This window comes from Setaria viridis, chromosome 9 (genome assembly GCF_005286985.2).
Source record: "Setaria viridis chromosome 9, Setaria_viridis_v4.0, whole genome shotgun sequence".
NCBI classification, from domain to species: domain Eukaryota; kingdom Viridiplantae; phylum Streptophyta; class Magnoliopsida; order Poales; family Poaceae; genus Setaria; species Setaria viridis.
The window spans coordinates 2,217,743-2,231,152 of record NC_048271.2 but is presented as its reverse complement, the minus strand read 5'-3'; the positions used below and the strand labels follow the sequence as shown (position 1 = coordinate 2,231,152).

The 13,410-nt window shown below is 43.5% G+C and overlaps 1 protein-coding gene and 1 non-coding gene across 2 annotated transcripts in view; one reads left to right on the top strand and one right to left on the bottom strand.

The window, feature by feature from the left end:
• LOC117837432 (large ribosomal subunit protein eL24) overlaps positions 1-13,410 on the top strand; it is a 92,745-nt gene that overhangs the window by 25,123 nt on the left and 54,212 nt on the right. The window lies entirely within an intron of this gene.
• LOC117837431 (uncharacterized) lies at positions 918-3,058 on the bottom strand. The gene is made up of 3 exons (XR_011897128.1): positions 2,688-3,058; positions 2,029-2,106; positions 918-1,104 (listed from the first exon to the last, which is right to left on the bottom strand). It is a non-coding gene; the product is annotated as an uncharacterized protein (transcript).

Genomic DNA, 13,410 nt, shown 5'->3' with positions numbered 1-13,410 from the left:
TTTAGTTATTTGTGGCTTTCAAGGTCTTTATTTCACTCATTTTTTTGGTCAACACATAGTAGCTTTTGGGTCCGTATGCTAGTTTTAGGTCATATTTTGAGCTTAGTAACTTAAGATTTGTTCTAGCAGCATGTGTGCCTGACTGCATGAGACACCTGTGCAGAGGTTGGAACTAACTTTCATTTGGTTTTAATTAAAAAAAGCTGGCAGTAGTACTGATTAATGAAGAAAGCTTTGGCAATAAAAAAAAGCTAGCATCTGTTTGGAAGGCGCTATATACAAGTGTGATCAGTGAAGAAAAGCTCCCTGTCATAGTACTCAACTCATTGTTCTCCAATTAGGTATCATAACTGTTTCTATTGCCAGATATTTTTCTTGTGAGGACAGTACATTATAAGCTTTGGCAATTGTTACATGGTAGTGCTTGTGGATGCAAGTCCTGAATTCAGTAAACTAGGTCCAAAGTTTTTGTTCAGCTGAAATCCTTGGGCAAGCTTAGTTTATAGGACTAAGCAGTCTATATCTGAAAATTTTAATTTTGTATATTTCCCTTGCTGAAGTGTTTTCTCTTTAGTTACATTATACATTCAAGTTTCAAAAAAACATTATACATTCCTGGACTAAGTTATTTTTATTTCATTGATCTTAAATGCTATGTTGTTGTTGTTGTTGTTGTTGTTGTTGTTGATCTTAAACGCAGGTCTCTGAGCCATAATTGCTTCAAAAGGATTAGTCCAATGGATTATTATGCAGTCTTGGAAAACCAATTTTTCCCCTACAGCAACCATCTCTTTGGCCTGATCGTTCACATTTGTCACACTCGATTTCTGGATAAAACCGAATGCATCGCATATGTGTGCCAAGATCCGTTCTCACACATATGTTGATGTCATCAGTGAATACATCAAACACAGTGCTCAAAAATGTACATAAACCAGTAGGAACTTTATTACACTCAGCGTGATAGACACGAAGGTTTTTAATCGTTCACCGATAACTTAACACGCACACACACATAGCGTAGCTTCTCCACAGGCTTGACTGGTGGACTGCCTGCCTAGAACTCCTCGAAGTCATCGAAGAACTCCCCATCGTCACAAGCTTCTGAACAGCGTTTGGGCAAGGGTGAGTACACTTATTGTTGGTACTCACAGGTGGGGAAACATGCAAGGCTCACAAGGAATAGCTCAAGGCTTTAAGCGGTTAGTGTTTTAATTGGTCAAATTTTTATTAGCAGCACCTAATTACTAGATGTAAGTTTATACCAACCCAATTAAGCATATAACATTAACATAACCCAAAGGTAAAGGTAACACAGATTAATCTCATCTTTAAGTTCAATTATCATGTGAGGGTCCAAGCCGCTCTTAACCGTGAGCACGGCTGATATATCAGTTTTCACTTTGAAGAGGTTGTACACTTTACCCACAACTCGTGGTCCCCCGTGTCGCTCGGGTTTGCAAAGCCCTTAAACACTTCCTTTGGTGAGTGGCTGGGGGTCCACTACGAAGCCTTTACAAAGACACGCAGACAACTGGTAGCCCGCTAGAGTTTCAGTAGCGATGCAGACCAAAACCCGTTAATGAGACAGCACCTTAGCGAAGGCTACTGCTCCGGATCGTGCACCCAACACCTTCCCCCTCCTTGCCCTTTCGGTAAAGCCACCAGCTAACTACATGCCTAATTATTCGGCTAAGATCAGAGCCATATGATGTTGTGGTTGTACTGTTTTCTTGGGTGGTTCTCCATGTTCCGATTAAAACAAGTGTTCTTGTAATCAAACATATATAGCAACATAAATAAAGCATGATTAACATATTTCATAATTAGCACATGACCAACTCAATTTAAGCGACTAGCAAGTCTACCCAACATGATTAAACAGGTTTTCAAGGAATAAGGATTAAAACTAGGTAAGTCCTTAATAGGCATTCCCGTCAAATTTATGCACATACAAGAAATAAGTAAAGTGTTTAATCATGATATTATTGGGACAAAAAGAACATGTAGGGGGAGAAGGCCACTTGCCTTCCTCGGCAAACTGGGAGTACTCTTCTTCGAACGGTGGCTGCTCTTGGACTTGCTCCTCCGCGAACGTCACGTTGTCTACACGATCACACAAGGCAAATAAACAAAGAATGATTAAAACAGTACAACAAACATATGCAAAGGCTTACAACAAACTCCTAAATCTAACGTTCATGCAGAGACGATCGCGTGAGCGCGAGAATCGCTGAAATCGGATTTAAAACGAAGAAGATATGAGATAAACAAGTTTCAGGGGCTAAAACAGAATTAACTATATACTTCAGGGGCTAGCAAGGAATTTTAGAAAGATATACTGAACAGTACATGCGAAAACAGAGAAACATAGGGTTAGATCTACAAAATGGCATGGCTCAGGTTAAAATAAAAGAATACAGGAGCTTCAGGGACTTCTTTGAAAAAAATTACAAGACACAAGAATTAAGTAAAAGGAATAACAGAGAGTTTAGGGACTAGATCGCAAAAACTCCATCTTCTTTCTCCAACAGGCAACCAAGCACATAGAAGCATGGCCAACGGGGAGGGTCTCGCCGGCGTGGGCGGAGGCCTCGCCGGCGGCGAGCTCGCCGGTGCGCGGGCGGCGGCGCCTCGGTGGGGGAGAGGAGGGAGAGAGGGAGGGAAAGGAAGGAGAGAGCTCTCACCGGAGAAGAACAGAAACTTCACCGGCGACAGTACGGGTGGCGGCGTGGCGGTGCGAGAGAGTGGCGGGTGGGTAGGAAAACGGAAAGAGGAACTCCGGGAGAGGTCGATGGCGACCTTTATAGGCCCCGGGGAGGAGCGAAAGGGGCTCCCGGGAGAGATCGAAGGTTGGCCGGCCATTTCCGGGGAGAGGAAAGGATGGGGTGACGATTTGAGGCCGGGAGTGGGGGAGGGGAGACGTCGCGAGGTCGTGGAGGGGCTCGGGAGGCCAAGGGACACTGGGAGGCGAGGGGGCCCCGGCCGGCGGCGCATAGGGGGCGCACGGCACCCGTGCGCCTGGCTCCTGGCGCTTCAGGTGCTGGAGGTGGAAGAAGCAGGCCGGCTGGGCTGATTTGGGCCGGTCGGTGGGGAAGAAAGGAGAGGGAGGTGGCAGCCCAAAGAGAAAAGGGAAGCTGGACCGGCGCAAGAAAAAGAGGGGGGGGGAGGAGGGGGGAGGTGGCGGCCCAAGAGGAAAAAGAAGGGGAGATGGGCCTGCGCAGGGGGAAAAGGGAGGGGGGAAAAGAAAATGGGCCGGCTGGTGGAATGGGCCCATTCGGTTGGGAGGGGGAAAGGAAAAAAAATGCTCGTGGGCTGAAAGAGAGAGAAGGGATTTTGGCCCAAGGAGAGGAAAAAGAAGTGGAGGGTTTTGAGAATTTAAATAGAGTTGAAGTTTTCAAAATCCAATTCAAATTCTTTTGAAATACAAAAGCAAGCATTCAAACAAAAGCCAAAATAAAAGAGAAAAGAAAAACTCTACCAAGCACTTATTGCTTCTAAAATTATTTCAAGTGCTCTTTAATTATTTAAAGACCGTAATTTAATTAAAGTAATTTATTTAGTCCTTAGAGCACGAAAAACTAGACCGAGTTGCTTACATTATTTTCATGATGGAATTTTGGGTGTTACAACATTGAGCCATGGATTAAGCTATAAGCCATTTTTTCCAGCTATCTATGGCCATTGATAGAGAAAACACTTGTTCCCATACAGCAAGCTAAGGAGTTATTTATATTTGTTGTGGTGAGCATGATGTGCTGAGCCTGGGACTTGTGCAAGCTAAGGAGTTATTTATATTTGTTGTGGTGAGCATGATGTGCTGAGCCTGGGACTTGTGCAATATAAGTTTCTATTTTATTGTAGTTTTACTTTTTTTTATTGACATAAGTTTGTTGCAATAAGTTTCTCAGTGTATTGATTTTTCCTGAATTTTCGTTGAGTTTCCTTATTTTTCTTGAATTTTCTGTTGCACTTGCGCTATCCAAAGGCAATGGCCTAGTGGCACGGACCAGAGATGGCAATGGGTATATGAAACCTGAGTACCTGATGGGTTTTACCCGATAAGAAGGCGGGTATGGGAACATATCTTTACCCGCAGGTATACTAATGGGTAACATCATCTACCCATCGGGTAAGCGGGTGCGGGTACAAGTACATACTACCCATACCTGCATACCTGTGGGTAAAATATACCCGACTATAATGTGTGATAAACTCATAAATTTGCACATTGTTAGTAAAGGGTGACTTAGTATTGGTAACTAACTAACAATTTTATGATTTATTAGACTATTAATTGGTTAAGAATTGTCAATTATCTTTTTTATTTACTCAAATTTGTCGCTGTAACAATTTTATGATTTATTAGACTATTAATTGGTTAAGAATTGTCAATTATCTTTTTTATTTACTCAAATTTGTCAGTGTATGCACTTTCTCATGTGTTATAATAGTTTATATTCTCATAGTATATAGTGGGTATGCTATCGGGTACGGGTTACCTGACGGGTAAAAAAACCTGCACGGATGCAGGTATGGATAAGGGGCGTTTGGTTCCCTTTGCTTATTTTTAAGCAAGTGTCACATCAATGTTTAGATACTAATTAAGAGTATTAAACTTAGGCTATTTACAAAACTCATTACATAAGTGGAGGCTAAACAGCGAGACGAACCTATTAAGCCTAATTAATCCATCATTAGCAAATGTTTACTGTAGCAACACATTGTCAAATCATGGACTAATTAGGCTTAATAGATTCGTCTCGCCGTTTAACCTCCACTTATGTAATGGATTTTGTAAATAGTCTACGTTTAATACTCCTAATTAGTATCTAAACATTCGATGTGACGGGTGCTTAAAAATAAGCAAACGAACCAAACCAGGCCTAAGAACTTATACCTGCATGCGGGTACGGGTTTTTTAATGGGTAGAAGTAGAGTTCAAGGGTGCGGGTATGGAATAGTACTACCAGCGGGTACGTACCTATTGCCATCTCTAGCACGGACAGGGCAAGTGGAGGCCCAGTGGAAACTTCCAAACAACGCGGGGAGGGGGAAATGTTGCCACGGAAAACAACAGGGTTTTAATTAGCCACTTAAATCCCCCTGGTGGCTTCTGTGCCCTGGATTTTGCATCCCTGATCATCCAAACTAGCCAAGGACTAAGAAAATTCCCTTGGGTTCATGTAGTTTGGTGGAGCTTTGTTGGTGGCAAACCGAATTTGTAGGAAAAAGGCGATATATGGCAATTTTGATTTGATCCATATTGTGGGAAATCCTATTAGTAGAGTCACCTAGATGACTAGATCGTATTGCATTTGCATTAGCTTTTGATGAAATCTTTACAGGCACAAGTGAATGCATAACAGTATAACTTGAAGGCCATGTAAATGCATCGCTTGTGAGGATATGCTGCCAGACTTCTAGCTTGGGCCACTCAACGCGGCGTTCAGATAGTACATGATAAACAAGAGTACCCTGTCTTGCACAAAAGCTAGGTTCAATCTCAATTCTCATTGTTTGCACAGGGTAAAATGGATACCTGGATGCACACCGTTTGCACAAGCAAACTATAATAACAAAATCACAATGGAGTTGTTTTCCAATAAGTTTAGAGTTTAATTTTATTTTCCTTACTTGACAATATATCACTATGGTCAGATCTTATCATTGAAAATTTATTTTCGTCATGTTTGTGATTGATTGCAACATACTGTACACGCTGTTTTTCCTGTTTTTTTTTACTTCTGCTTTACCCCAATGTGCCACCTATGTTCATGAATATACTCTTTTTTGCAGAACAAATTGAGTTTTACAAGATGGAATGCTGATTGGAAAAGTGTTACTTCCTTGTATGAGCAAGCTGGTCGGTGACATCGTTTACCATCCTTCTTGTTTTCTTGATAGAAATTTGTTAGCAACGGGGGCCAGCAGCCCACCTGAACCTTTTCCCAATCCATTAGAACCAAAATGCAATGCATGAGTTCGATAGCAATTTGTTCATTGTGGAGCACGAAAGTGAAATTCATTTCTCTTTAAAGAGATTGTGTATAGGTTCAGAAAGGACAATGGGATAGCAAAATATGCATATGAGAAGGCATCGAAAGGACAAGAAATGTTCTCCTCGTATCCTTTGGAAATTTCTGTGCAATTGTAGAACTTTCATTCACATCATTACCCATATGCCGCTAAGCATACGGAATCTGCTGCTTCTTGGGATTGGATCCTGGAGCTAAAGTTTAGTCCGTGTCACATCGGATATTCGGATGCTAATTAGGAGGACTAAACATGAGCTAATTACAAAACTAATTGCAGAACTCCTAGGCTAAATCGGGAGACGAATCTATTAAGCCTAATTAATCCATGATTAGCGAATGTTTACTGTAGCACCATATTGTCAAATCATGGACTAATTAGGCTTAATAGATTCGTCTCGCGATTTAGCCTAGGGGTTGTGAAATTGGTTTTGTAATTAGTCTATATTTAATACTCCTAATTAGTGTTCAAACATTCGATGTGACAGAGACTAAAATTTAACCTGGGGATCCAAACACCAAGGAGCTTGGACGCTGGAATGAAGTATCTGATTTCTATCGCAGAGCTTCAGAATTATACTGCGAACATGGAAGGCCACAGTATGCTGATCGAGGACATTCTTGCGCGTGCTGGCATGGCAAATTGCAAGCCGGCTCCTACACCCGAGGACACTTTACCGCAGCATTGCCGGCTATCTTCAACGCCTGACTCTCACACGGCCAGATCTTGCCTACGCTGTGCCCCAAGCCTGCCTTCCCTGTGATGCTGAACTTGGTGAAAAGGATGCTGCAGTAGTTGCTATGGTCCGCCACTCCGAGCATCCACACGACCACACATCAATGGAGCTGCTGACCTATTGCGATGCCGATTGGGCAGGGTACCCTGACACGCGCCGCTCAACATCAGGGTACTGTGTTTTCCTCGGAGACTCTCGTGTCATGGTCCTCCGCTCCAAGAGACAAGACGGGGTGGCAAATGCTACAGCAGAGTGCTACTGGAAACTCAACTTGCTTCGTGAGCTGCACCATCAACGTCTCCGAAGCTAAGTGTGATATGTTGCGAAGACATCTCGGCACTAAGCAGTATACATGTCAGCAAAACCTGCTCATCACCAGCGAACTAAGCACGTGGCATTTGATGTTCATTTCGTCAGGGGAAAGGTTGCCCTTGGTCAACTCAGAGTTTTGCAACATGCAGATATAATGACAAAAGGCCTTCCTACCGCTCTGTTTGAGGATTTCAGAAGCAGTATCTCCAGTTGACCCATTCTGTGGTTCAGTTAGATCAGGGAGATATTCTCTCCATCAAAGTCACACACGTTCATGTAAACACGAGCACGTTAGCTACTCTTTAGCACTTTCAGTTGCATGCTCAACATCCTCTCTGTAAATGTATAAGTATATGTGAATGAGAAGAGTACAATTGCGTTGCACAAAACCATTCTCCTTCAATGAAGGGCAGGTAGACAAATGGTAACTACAAATCAATCATTGTTAAATTTTGCTCGAAAAATCTTTGTTAAATTATCTGAGGCTTATGTCCCCGACGAATTACAATATGGAAACTATATTGTCAACTGTAATGAAGCGCGCAACCTCTACGATGCCATTCTTCCTGTCCTAGTACAACACACCCTTCAAAATACAATTGGGTATCGTCTAACACTAGCTCATTGTTAAATTACTTAACTGATCATAGTGAATGCTGCAGAAACAGGATTTGTGAGAATTCTTGGAAGGTAAAACGGTATGTATTGATTGTGCCATACTGACCTTCAAATTGTTCTTCCAGGGAGTTGTGTTGGCCCAGCTCCCCTCCTCAAACGCCCTGTCAACGCAACACAAGAACAGAAGAACAAAAGCTCACACTTGTAATTGGATGGCACACAACAAGACTCTCTGGAACACTGGAAGTTTTTTTTTTTTCACGGTGCTGCACACCAGCACTCACAAACACTAGTATTCACAAAGAGGCACATACGCACAGCACTTCACACACCCCTTGGCGCTCGCTCACCCCCTGGCTAAATAGCCTACGCAGTTGAGTATCATGCACACCACAACGCCGGAGTTTTTGCCAGCCACACGCACGCACGCAGCTCCTCACGATCCAAAATACTCGGTCGCCGGCATACACGGCACTACTTCTTCATGCATGCAGTCAACAACCCGGCCGAGTCTCCATGCGCAGCTCCACGCCTCCTGAAGAACCGGACATCCATGCAAGCACTATCTCCTAGCATGGACCTTCACCAGTTAATGACCCGGCCACCACTAATCACCCGGCCACTAACCACACACACGATACACTTGGCCTGGACACAAACACCAAACAATTTACTCACACAGATCACACACACGACACTGACGCACACTAAATAATAAAAGCAATATGATTAATTCTAACAAGCTGCAGCCGGAACACTGTTGCTGAAAGCACACGAGCATAGCTATCAGTTTGCTGACTTTTTGGGGGGCAATGGAATATACTAAAACTTAGCAGCAGTGTACAGATATGATATCAAGAAGATCCCAGTTTACAAAAACTAGTGCATCCTTTACAGGGCACTGATCTGAATAACCCAGATCATTACATATCGTATTTCTGCAGTTACTGCAGAGGAGACTCTGTCCCGTATTTGGCCTGCATAGCCAGAGTACGGACAGTCACATTTGTTGCTCTATGAGTCTTGTAAAACCTTGTGTTGGATTGTCATGTTGAGTTGCCGAAACTGAGTTGTTATTGGCTTTAATCTCCAATCCGGTAAGTTGGTTTGATGCGGTAAGTTGAAGAATCTCACCATAATTTCATGGCCAGACATATCGTTGACCTGTGTGAAGTGAAGCAGAGCCGTGATCTTTGCCGCAAGTGTATAGCTGTGGCTTCTGTCGTGAGGACGGACTTAAACAAGAATTTAATAACCTAGAATTGATTGCAAAAGATAGGAAATTAGTAAATAAAGAGGATCCACTAACCAGACTTTCCGGATCCTCTTCATGAAGAATTTCAGGAGTCCTCATCAGAGTCCTCTTATGTAAATTTTCATCAGGTAAACCTCTCTCAAAATTGCCTTGATGAAAATGGTATGGATGGCTGGTGCTTTTGTGTCGAGAATAAAGACACCCAAACCTGTTGCTCTCTGAGGCATCTCCGAGGCACTTGTTGCAGTGTCAGGTGGTAGGACAAGACTGCATGTAAGTTTGATCCTAGAAGCAGGGTTAGCACGATCGCCTTGTGCATTGTGACAGACACGAGTAGGAGTAGCTGAATCTGTGGGAGGTGGAGAAAAAATTTGTGCAAAAATTTATCCTTCATGGTTTAGTGCCTTTGGGTCAGACTTGTGCAAAAAATTGATTGTTTGCTTGTCGCCAGTACTTGGTGTCTTGGTGATTGTTCAGATCCCTGCTCATAATATGCAAAGGCCAATTAGATGCTGGATATATCAGCTTTGGTTTCATGGTGTATCTTGCTTACCGATGTACCAAAGCGTTGCGAAGTGTTGTAGCATGTCATCATCAACAGTGAATGGAATTTAATGGTTGATTAGCACCTGTAAGTTAGTGGCAAAGTTATTCACAGCTTTGCCAAGTTAGTGGCAAAGTTATTAGCCAATTGATTAGCACCTGAGATACAAAATCTTGTTGATCTGAACCAGAGTGCTTTCATTAAGCAAAGGTCCATACATGGCAACTTTAAATTTGTCGAACAAGCAGCAAAGTGCCTGCACAGGAAAAAGAAACCGAGCATCCTGCTTAAGCTGGACATTTCTAAGGCATTCGACACAGTGTCTTGGCCTTTCCTTCTACAAGTGTTGCAGACACTGGGTTTTGGGCCAAAATGGAGGGACTGGATTTCAGCACTGGTATCTACTGCAACAACAAGAGTTCTACTGAATGGTTGCCCTGGAAGGCCGATACACAATGCTAGGGGGCTCAGGCAAGGAGACCCATTATCTCCTATGTTGTTTATACTACTCATGGAAATCTTGCAGAAGTTGCTCAAGAAGGCAGTCCAAGATGGGGTGCTCTCCCCCCCCAGCAGACGCCTCAATCCATCACCAATGCTCCCTCTATGCCGATGATGTGGTTTTGTTTGCATCCCCAACAGCCCAAGACATGATTATGATCAGGGAAGTGCTTGCCTTCTTTGGTAATGCCTCTGGGCTTCAGACGAGTTTGCAAAAGAGCATCATGGCACCGATTGCTTGTTCAGAGGAGCAAGTGCAAAGGATCAGAGACATTGTTCCAGCACAGCTAAGTGATTTTCCAATCCAATACTTAGGTTTGCCCCTCACAGTAGGACGCCTCAGGAAAGCACACTTGCAGCCCCTAATTGACAAAGTAGCATCCACAATCCCTACATGGAAAACCCCACTTATGAACAAAGCAGGTAGATTAAACACAGTCAAGGTGGTAATGAGGTCCATATGTACCCACACTCTAATCTCCCTCAAGATCCCAGATTGGGTTATTCAGGAAGTGGACAAGAGGCGAAGAGGTCTTCTGTGGGCAGGGAAAGATAAAGCACTTGGCGGCCAGTGTTTAGTGAATTGGCCTACTGCTTGCCGGCCAACTGAATGTGATGGCCTGGGTGTACCGGATTTGAGGATTGCATCCTTCGCCTTAAGGCTGAGATGGTTGTGGCTAAAGAGAACTGATCCCAATAGGCCTTGGCGACATTTACAAACGGATTTTGAACAGGATGTGGTCCTTCAGCATATGTTTCAGACTTCCATCTCAGTTCAGCTCGGTGACGGTAATTTGGCTCTTTTCTGGTTAGATAATTGGTTAGGCCATAATTCGCCTTGCATCCTTGCCCCAGACCTGTGTAATATGGTCAGGCCACGGATCAGGAAAAAAAGAACCGTAGCTGAAGCCCTGCAGGACAAACAATGGATAGCAGATTTTGTCGGACAGCCTACAGTAGCAGCACTTACCCAATATGTCAACCTATGGCATGCTGTCGCTGCAGTTCAGTTGTTACAAGGAATCGAGGATAAGGTCTCGTGGCGCTGGGAAAGCTCAGGTATTTACTCGGCAAGATCGGCTTACAAGGCATTCTTTCATGGCTCAACGAAATCGCCGGCAGCCAAGCCAGTCTGGAAGGCTTGGGCTCCATTAAAGGTGAAGTTCTTTGTGTGGCTCGCCCTGAGAGAGCGCATCCGGACAGCAGAACGACATCACCGGCATGGGTTGCAGGACCAGGTGCTTTGCGCACTTTGTGATCAGGAAATTGAGACATCAGAGCACTTGTTTGCGAGATGCTCATATACCCAGCAGGTCTGGTTCATGGTTAGTGCAAAGATCAACGCTACAAACGAGCCACCATCTCACCACCAGAATCTGATGGATTGGTGGCTGATGAAAAGGGCAGCGTTTATTGGAACCAAGAGAGGGGGTCTCGACTCATTGTTCATGTTAGTATCTTGGAGAATTTGGAAAGAGAGAAACGAGCGTGTTTTCAGCAGAGCAGTAGCAACTAACCCAGCAATGTTGCCCGACCGTATTTCTGATGAAGCAAGTATACTGCCGGAGCAAGACATTTGAGCGCTCTAGGTTGGCCGGTGTCGGCTACAGGTTCAGGTTAGAAACCGTTTTTTTTTTAGTGCTAGGGGAGTTTTACTTTGCAGTGTAATCGTCTAATTCATTAACGAACCGTGTGCGTACGCCTGGAAAAGCCTGCGTTGTAATAATGGTTTAACCCCTCTTAATATAATGATACGTAGCTCTCCTGCGTATTCTAGAAAAAAGAATTGGTTGATTGCTAACATTATTTTCCAGTGCTTTTTAAATTACAGAATCCTCCATTTCTTTACAGAATCAAATATGTTGAGTCTAATACAAAATCAAAAAAACTAATAGAATCAAATTTGTTAAGTCTATTCCAAAATCAAAGAAACTAATAGAATAAAATTTGTTAAGTCTATTCCAAAATCAAAGAAACTATTGAGATGCTCCAGTCTTACAAACTGGAATATTCAGTTCAGTAACAAATGTCAGATCGAAAGAGCAGCGTAAGAAACGTCAGATGAATCTGACAATTGACACAACATAAACTGGACATATATTACTTCTACTACTTCGACCGAAACCCTGCAGATACTTATCAGTCTCCAACTACTACTTCCACTGAAACCTTGCATACGCTGTACTTCCACCGAAACCTTGCAGAAACTATAAGAGGCAGGCAACCTTTTGTCCATCATCTATCTGAAACGTCAGATGAATCTGACAATTGACACAACATAAACTGGACATATTAGCTAATAGATTACTACTACTACTTCGACCGAAACCCTGCAGATACTTATCAGTCTCCAACTACTACTTCCACTGAAACCTTGCATACGCTGTACTTCCACCGAAACCTTGCAGAAACTATAAGAGGCAGGCAACCTTTTGTCCATCATCTAGCTGAAAAACTTGCCATTCATCAAACATCGCTTTTTGGAACTGAGCAAGTAATAGGGGTGTTGATACATCAAACAAGTGCTCAATTTGGTCGGAGTCAAACATCAGAGGTGCTTGGGGGACTGCTGGAGGCCAAACTGCTGCCTTTGCTGCTACAGCTTTTGCTGCTTTTGCTGCTCTGTTTTGTGCAATTTCCTCACATAGATTGGGATGTTGCGCTACTGTAGTCGCTGCTGCAATTGCAGCTTGTTTTGCTGCTTCAGGTGATGAGTACGACTTCTGAAGCACGGCTGCTACTGCCGACCCTATACGAGAGGCCAGTCTTCTATCGATAGGATTTGGAGGTCCTGCCGCAACACCTGGCTGCAGATCGAATACTGCCTTTGCACCGGTCAGAGCCGCTTCGACACGCCCTCCAAAGTCAACAGAATAATCCTTTTCAAGGCGTGCTTCACCATTCCGTCGAAAATTCAGTAACCCTTCAGCCCCTGTGTCATACTTGATTCTGGTAGTAAGGAATCGTAGAACGATTTTCTTGATCTTTTTGCTCATCTGACGTCCGTCATAGTGCAGAACATGAGCCAGGTGCACATTTTTAGAAGCTTCACTGATCCAAACGTTGCTGTATGGGAGTGCCTTCATGATCTTGAAATATGTTGTTATGTTTGCCCTCTTGAGGACCATCAATCTGTTGAACATCTTCACATATAATGCACACTTGACAGCTTCAACCTCATGGCACACATGACCCAGTACCAATGGATAGTATTTAGGATCAAAGTTTCTCAGAAGATGGATCAGCTGCATAAGGTCTTCTGGTAATGTCACACTTGGCGAACTAGGATGTATAGCATGCTCAATGCAGTTCGCGCAAGTCAGCATGTCTTTGCTTCTCCCATTCAAAGAGACTTTCTTCAGAGACTTCAGCAGAGTTGTGTGTCCTTTAAGGTAACCTAGATGGTCA